Source organism: Carlito syrichta, unplaced genomic scaffold, assembly GCF_000164805.1.
Source record: "Carlito syrichta isolate Samal-C Ts95f unplaced genomic scaffold, Tarsius_syrichta-2.0.1 Scaffold301619, whole genome shotgun sequence".
NCBI lineage: Eukaryota > Metazoa > Chordata > Mammalia > Primates > Tarsiidae > Carlito > Carlito syrichta.
This window is the reverse complement of record NW_007245715.1, coordinates 767,219-774,298: the sequence shown is the minus strand read 5'-3', so window position 1 is coordinate 774,298 and position 7,080 is coordinate 767,219. Positions and strand designations below refer to the sequence as shown.

The following is a 7,080-nucleotide window of genomic DNA, read 5'->3' as shown; positions in this document are numbered from 1 at the left end:
CTGCCCAGGCAGGTCTCAAACCCACCGGCTCAGGCAATCTACTCACCTCAGCCTCCCAAAGGCGCGGGATTACAGGCTGAGCCACCGAGCCCGGCTACAAAATTTTTTTTAACTAAAAAATGACTGGAAATAATGGAAGTACATATAGTTGAGAAAGAAAAAAAAACCACCATAGAAAGTGGAATTTGAAGGACATGGACTTAAGGCAAAATCATTTGAGACTAAGGTTACAGAGGCTGTTCGTGTGGAACATATTAAAGATCCATGGCACTTCTAAAGCAGCGGCCTTTGCTAGGAGAGGTTTTCAAACACAGGGATCTGTCCCACCATCTCAGGATTAGAAACGATGGCTATAAAGTCTGGTAAGTTTGAGGCTTTCTTCAGTATTATCTACGCTGCAACTTTTTCTCCCAGCACCCTAAATCCTGTTACTTCATTTTTTTCCTGGAGCCACTAGAGGGAGCCCTTGACACATGCCAACCTCTGGTTTTTCAAATTGGTTTCTCCTAAGTAGAGTTCCAGGAGCAATGAGATGGTCAAGGTGTGATATTCTTGAGATTTCCCTGTTACAGGAGTTTATGAGCTAAGTGTTAACTGCTTACAGCTCAGTCATACATTTGGTGCTTTTGGCCAAGGTACCTAGTGCTTGCAACAGGTTGGATTGCTGTGTAGAAAGCTATACAGCAGTTGTTGTAATGGGATCTTGTTAACAAAATGGCAGCCTTTTTTTTTTGCAACACTCCTACTAGTTTTGTTGTTTTTTGTTTGTTTGGTTTTTGGTTTTTGGCTTTTTTTTTTGAGTTAGAGTCTCACTCCACCACCCAGGCTGGAAGGCAGTGGCACGCTCACAGTCATCGCAGCCTCGACCTGCTGGGCTCAAGTGATCCTTCCACGTCAGCCTTCCAAGTACTTGGAACTATAGGTGTGTGCCACCATGTATGGCTCATTTTTTGATTTATTGTAGAGACAAGGTCTTGCCATGTTGCCCAGGCTGGCCTCAAACTTGTGGACTCAAGCAATCCTCCCACTTTGGCCTCCCAAAGGACTGGAATTACAGGTGTAAACCACCACACCTGGCCTGATTTGTTTCATTAGAACTCTAGGACTTGGCTCCGGGCTGGTCAGCATGCTGCCCTGTGGCCTGGCCTGCGAGCCCTGCAAGTGCCCCTTTCTCCTGCTCTGTGTCAACGCCTTCCATCATCACACTGGTCGGCCATGGCTGGCTGCAGTCAAGTGACCACATCCAGACGTCCTCATTGTGGTGTAGGTGCTTCCATGAGGGTGGTGACAGAGGGTCCTAAGAGAAAGGCTGCCAGAGCCCCATGGAGTACACACAGACAGAGTGGCCGCTGCCACACTCTTCTGCGGCTTCGTCAACCTGGTCATTGGTTTCATCCTCTCTTTGTCCTCTGTGGACCCCAGATGCTGGTCTTCCTAAGAGTGGCTGCAGGCCTCCTTGCCCTGGCTGCTGCATTCCAAGATCATCCCCTTCTAAATGGTGGAACGTTTAGGTGAAATTTTCTCTTTTAAACTTCTTCATATGATTGGGGTATGGTAATCAACCCTGTGAAGTACACATAGACCTTTAACCTTCATGCCAACCGCACTGTCACTTACATCTATGACTGCGCTTCTGGCTTCAGGTGGGCGACCATGATTATCCTTGCCTTTTTCTGCTGCTGCTTCCCGAACCCAGCCCAGGGGCTTCCTCACTTCCACCTGATGTGGGGGATGGGCGCAGAAGAAAACCCCTGCTGGCGAGATGGATTCCAGAGGAAGCAACTTGGAACCTATGTTTTGGGCAGTGTTCATTTTATTAAATTAGTCAAAAATGCTAAATCAATTGGGGAGAGGATATTTCTTAAATAGTGCTACAGTTGCATAATTCATCTTTTATATGTGTTTTGTGGAGTTAAGTAAGACTTGTTTCTTTTCACTAAGTACTTGTACTGTGCTAATATTTCCCTATATTTATCCATAACATTTATACTACATTTATAAGAGAATGGGAACTTGAAACCTACCACTTTATAAGGTAAAAATGAGAACGCTTCCAAGATTTAATAATTTGATTAAGTTTTTGTTATTTCTAAATCGAATGGGGTGGGCCTATTAAGGGCTAAGGAAAAGAGGGCGGTATTGGTAAAAATTGTCAGTGACTAAACATTCTAAAATAAATGCAAAGAAAAATATGTATATATATATTTCAAGCCTTCAGCTATTTTTAGAAGCAGTTTCCTAAATGCATATTGTTTGTGAGAATTTCTAATTAATATCCCGAATAATTATTTTTTGCTAAGCTTCACATTGATTTGTCATCTAGGAAAACCTGTTGCAGTAGTAAGGCCTTCTAAATGGTGAAACGTTTAGGTGAAATTTTCTCTTTTAAACTTCTTCATATGATTGAGGTATGGTAAAGTGTTGTATTAATAGATCTGTACTCTTTTGTGCCTGCATGTTCAGAACCAGTATAAGTCCGGATGGACTGAGTCTGCTTTATCATGACAGATAGATCTGATTAGGTTGTATAGGAGAACAATAGGAGAGCTAAACCTGTAATCCCAGCACTTTGGGAGGCCGAGGCAAGAGGATTGCCTGAGCCTGCAGGTTCAAGACCCACCCGGGCAACTTGGTGAGACCTCGTCTCTACAAAAAATAAAAAAAAATTAGCCAGGCGTGGTAGCGCATGCCTGTAGTTCCAGCTACTTGGAAGGCTGAGGTGGAAGGATCGCCAGAGCCCAGCAGGTAGAGGCTGCAATGGCCAGGAGCGTGCCACTGCACTCCAGTCTAGGCAACACAGTGAGATGTCAACTCAAACAAACAAACAAAAAAGCCAGGCTCAGTGGCTCAGCCTGTAATCCTGCGCCTTTGGGAGGCTGAGGTGAGTGGATTGCCTGAGCCCACAGGTTGGAGACCTGCCTGGGCAGGCGAGACCTCATCTCAACAATAAATCAAAAAAAATCAGCCGGGCGTGGCAGCGCATGCCTATAATTCTGGCTACTTGGAAGGCTGAGGCAGAAGGATCGCCGGAGCCCAGCAGGTCGAGGCTGTGGTGGCCGGGAGCGGCCACTGCACTCCAGTCTGGACGACAGAGTGAGACTCCAACTCAAAAAAAAAAAAAAAAAACCAGCCCAAGGAGAAGAAATGTCTTGCTTCTTTTTTTCATTTCAGGATTAATTGAGCTCTAATTATTTAGACACAACTTCTGAGAGATTGCAAGTGTAAGCAGAAACCTACATATAGTTACAAACTTGGTCTTCCTTGGTAAACATATTTAAAATGTCTGATGTAAAACATGCAACAGGAGAATACAGGGATGTGAGTTTCTCTGCACAGCGTAACAAAGGGTGCCAAAAAAAGTATACACGTTTTAAGAAAGGAAAAAACTGTATGAAAATTGTAATACTCACTGGGCACGGTGGCTTCTGCCTATAATCCCAGCACTTTGGGAGGCCAAGGTGAGAGGATTGCCCGAGCCCACAGGTTCAAGACCAGTCTGGGCAACTTGGCGAGACCTCATCTCTCCAATAAATCAAAAAATTAGCTGGGCGTGATGGTGCACACCTGTAGTTCCAGCTACTTGGAAGGGTGAGGCAGAAGGATTGCCTAAGCCCAGCAGGTTGAGGCTGCAGTGGCCAGGAGCATGCCACTGCTCTCCAGCCTGAATGACAGAGTGAGACTCCAACTCAAAAAAAAAAAAAAAAAATTAGCCAGGCTCAGTGGCTCAGCCTGTAATCCCGCGCCTTTGGGAGGCTGAGGTGAGTGGATTGCCTGAGCCCACGGGTTCAAGACCCGCCTAGGCAACTTGGCGAGACCTCATCTCTATAATAAATCAAAATCAGCTGGGTGTGGTAGCGCATGCCTGTCGTTCCAACTACTTGAAAGGCTGAGGCGGAAGGATCCCTGGACTCCACTGCACTCCAGTCTGCTGGGTGACAGAGTGAGACTCCAACTCAAAAAATAAAATAAAATTGTAACACTCAATATATACTGATAGCAAACAATGAATACAAGTCACATTTGACTTCTGCAATTACAAGAGACAATCATCATTGCCACTGTAATTCAACCTCAAAATTAATACATAGATAACATCTCTTAAAATGTGTATACACATTTTGGCACCCCGATATATGATCTATCAGATGGATTTCTGTTATTTTTTTTTTGCCATTTATACTTACATAATGAAAAACAACTCATTTTATATATCAAATTGCTATTTTGTAGATTGCAGAATAAGTAATTTAAGTTTTCATTATGAATTTTCCCCAACAAACCAGGTATTAAAAAAAAAAAAAAAAAAAGAATCCCAGTAGCCTTGGAGAAAGCACTATTATACCCCTTAGGATTGTTCCAGAAGTCCAGTTTCTACTCTGCTTAAGAGTAAAAACCCTCCCCGTGGTGAGTAGTATGTAGGAGCCCTGCCCTGACCTCAGCTGTGGTCACCTGGTAGGGGAAACCTCATCCTCCATGACACTGAGAGTATACTGGCACTGAGCACAGCCTTGTGATGGATAGGAGTCTAAGCTGCAAGTCAATCAATGAGCAACATAGTATTTCACTTCTGAGATGAAGGCATCAGTCTTTCATCTCAATTGTGAGATTAAAGTTCTGAGGGACCTCCGAGAGAGAGAGAGAGAGAGAGAGAGAGAGAGAGAGAGAGAGAGAGAGAGAGAGAGAGAGAGACCGACCGCTGAAGCTAGGTACCAGGCTTTTCCAGTGACTCTTCCCCTTTGTTTTCCTTTCTTTCTCCTGTGGACATGCTTCTGCGACATCTGTCGATCTAGCTGGGTAGAAGAAAAGAAGGTGTTTGATTTCTAGTGGTTTCTTGATCCCTTGGGGCAAAAAAGGTTGCAAACTGATGCAAACAAGCTAACTGTGTGAGGTCCCCCATAGGCCCTTTTATCATCTCACTTAAGTGCAGCAACTTCAAGTGGATGGTCTTAACCTCAGTGTGTAGAAGAGGAAACTAAGTTTCCTTGAGGGTGAAGTTACTTGTCTAACAATTCCTGCTGGAAAGCAGTGGGGCTAAGAGGTTTATCCTACTCCACCAGTCCTCTCTGGCTGCCACCTTTAAACTTCTAGATGAAGTCAGTGCCAGCACTTGCAGACAGAGCAGCCGCAAGGGCAAGGCAAAATCGGTTCCAAAGCCATTTACAAATCGGGTCTATTTATGGAGCTTTGTTCTTTCCTGCTTCCTCCCTCCCCCGCCCCTAGGAATGCCATGCCACAGGAGCAGAAGGCTTTGTTTTAACAAGATCCTGGGTAATAGAGGCTCTTTCAGATATTACCTGAGGTGCGACAAATCCAAAACCAGAAGCCCCTTTTCCCCCTCCCTCCGTGTGACCCACATGCATCTTGGCAGAGTAGGTAGGCCGAGTGCATTGGATTCTGTTTTTCTGGCAGTTCGCTCTCAACTCCCGTCACCTGGCCCAACCTCATCTCTTCTCTCAGTTTAAACAAGGAAAAAGCTTCATACCAAGTCCTGCCGCTGCCCTGGGTCCTTCCCTGGCCCTGCCGTTCAGAGCCTGGCTTTCCTGGAGAAGCCTGGCCCAGTTCTGCTGTGTCTTCCCTCTGGGAAGAGAACGGCGACTGTGCCCTCCCCGCTTTGTCTTTTGGCTTTCATATCCATTTCATTGTGCTTTGCTTTGCAGTTTGCAAGTACAGGAGGGTTTTTAAGGAAAAACTCAGGACATTTGTGGTAGAAGTATGGAAGTTGATGGAACTAAGAACAGTTGAAGGTCACCAAGCTACAAGACATTTTAGGGCAAGCCCAAGGGTAACAGCATTCTTGGTCCCACAAAGGTGAGAGCTCTGCGGTCTCCGTAAGGCAGGGTGCCCTTTTGGGGGACTTCTATTATCTATTCTTGCTCCAACAGACTGAGTCTAAGGGAAGGGCACCTGAATTGAACCTGAGCTTTCCCCCATAACTTTTTTTTTTTTTTTGAGTTGGAGTCTCACTCCGTCGCCCAGACTGGAGTGCAGTGGCCGCTTCCGGCCACTGCAGCCTCGACCTGCTGGGCTCCGGAGATCCTTCCTCTTCGGCCTTCCAAGTAGCCGGAATTACAGGCATGCGCTACCACGCCCGGCTGATTTTTGATTTATTGTAGAGATGAGGTCTCGCTGCCCAGGTGTCAGGCAATCCACTCACCTCAGCCTCCCAAAGGTGTGGGATTACAGGCTGAGCCACAGAGCCCAGCCCCCCATAGCTTTTTGTCCCCTGTCACTTTAAAAACAAACACAAGCCCTTGTCATTTTGTGTTACTTTTGAGAGAAATGTCCTTTAAAAACCCCTGCCTTGTGAATGTTGGGACCATGTCTGTCTATTTTGTTTTTGTCATTTTTATCCAGTTAGTGTTTGTTGAATACATGTTTAGTAATAACAGCTGGCACTTACTGAGCACTTAGTATGTACCTGGTTCTGTGATGATTTCTTTTTCTTTTTTCTTTCTTTTGAGGCGGGATCACTTTGTTGCCTGGGCTGGAGCGCAGTGGCATGCTCACGGCTCACTGCAGCCTCAACCTCCCAGGTTCAAGCAATCCTCCCACCTCTGCATCTCAAGTTTCTAGGACTACAAGTGTGCACTACCATGCTCAGCTTTTTATTTAATTTAATTTTATTTTTTGCGGAGACATGGTCTCACTATGTTGCCCAGACTGGTCAAATGTTTCTCTCACCTTGGCCTCCCAAAGTGCTGGTATTACAGGTATGAGCCGCCGTGCCCAGCCTGAGTGATTTCTATTATTCATAGCAGACAAGCCTTGCAACAACCCTGAAAAAGGAAATGACCCTACATTTCAGAGAAAAGGATTGTACCTCAGAGAGATTATGACCCACCACGGCTGTGCAGCTCTGAGTGCTAAAGTCAGCTTCCACCGGAGTCCTTGTCCCGTGCTCAGGTCCACAGTGAAGTGGTGCCTCTCAGCAATGAGTGAGTGAGAATCTCCCACAACAACCTCACTGCTTTGTCATCTGCCCCCGCTTCCCCCCCATGACTTCTCCCACAGACGACTGTCTTAGCTGTGGTTCCTTTTTTTTTTTTTTTTGAGTCAGAATCTCACTCTGTCACCCAGACT

The 7,080-nt window shown here is 45.7% G+C and overlaps 1 pseudogene; it reads left to right on the top strand.

Annotated features, from left to right (window-relative positions):
- Nucleotides 1–1,126: 1,126 nt before the first annotated feature.
- On the top strand, nt 1,127–1,869 carry LOC110595387 (annotated as a pseudogene).
- Nucleotides 1,870–7,080: the final 5,211 nt, after the last annotated feature.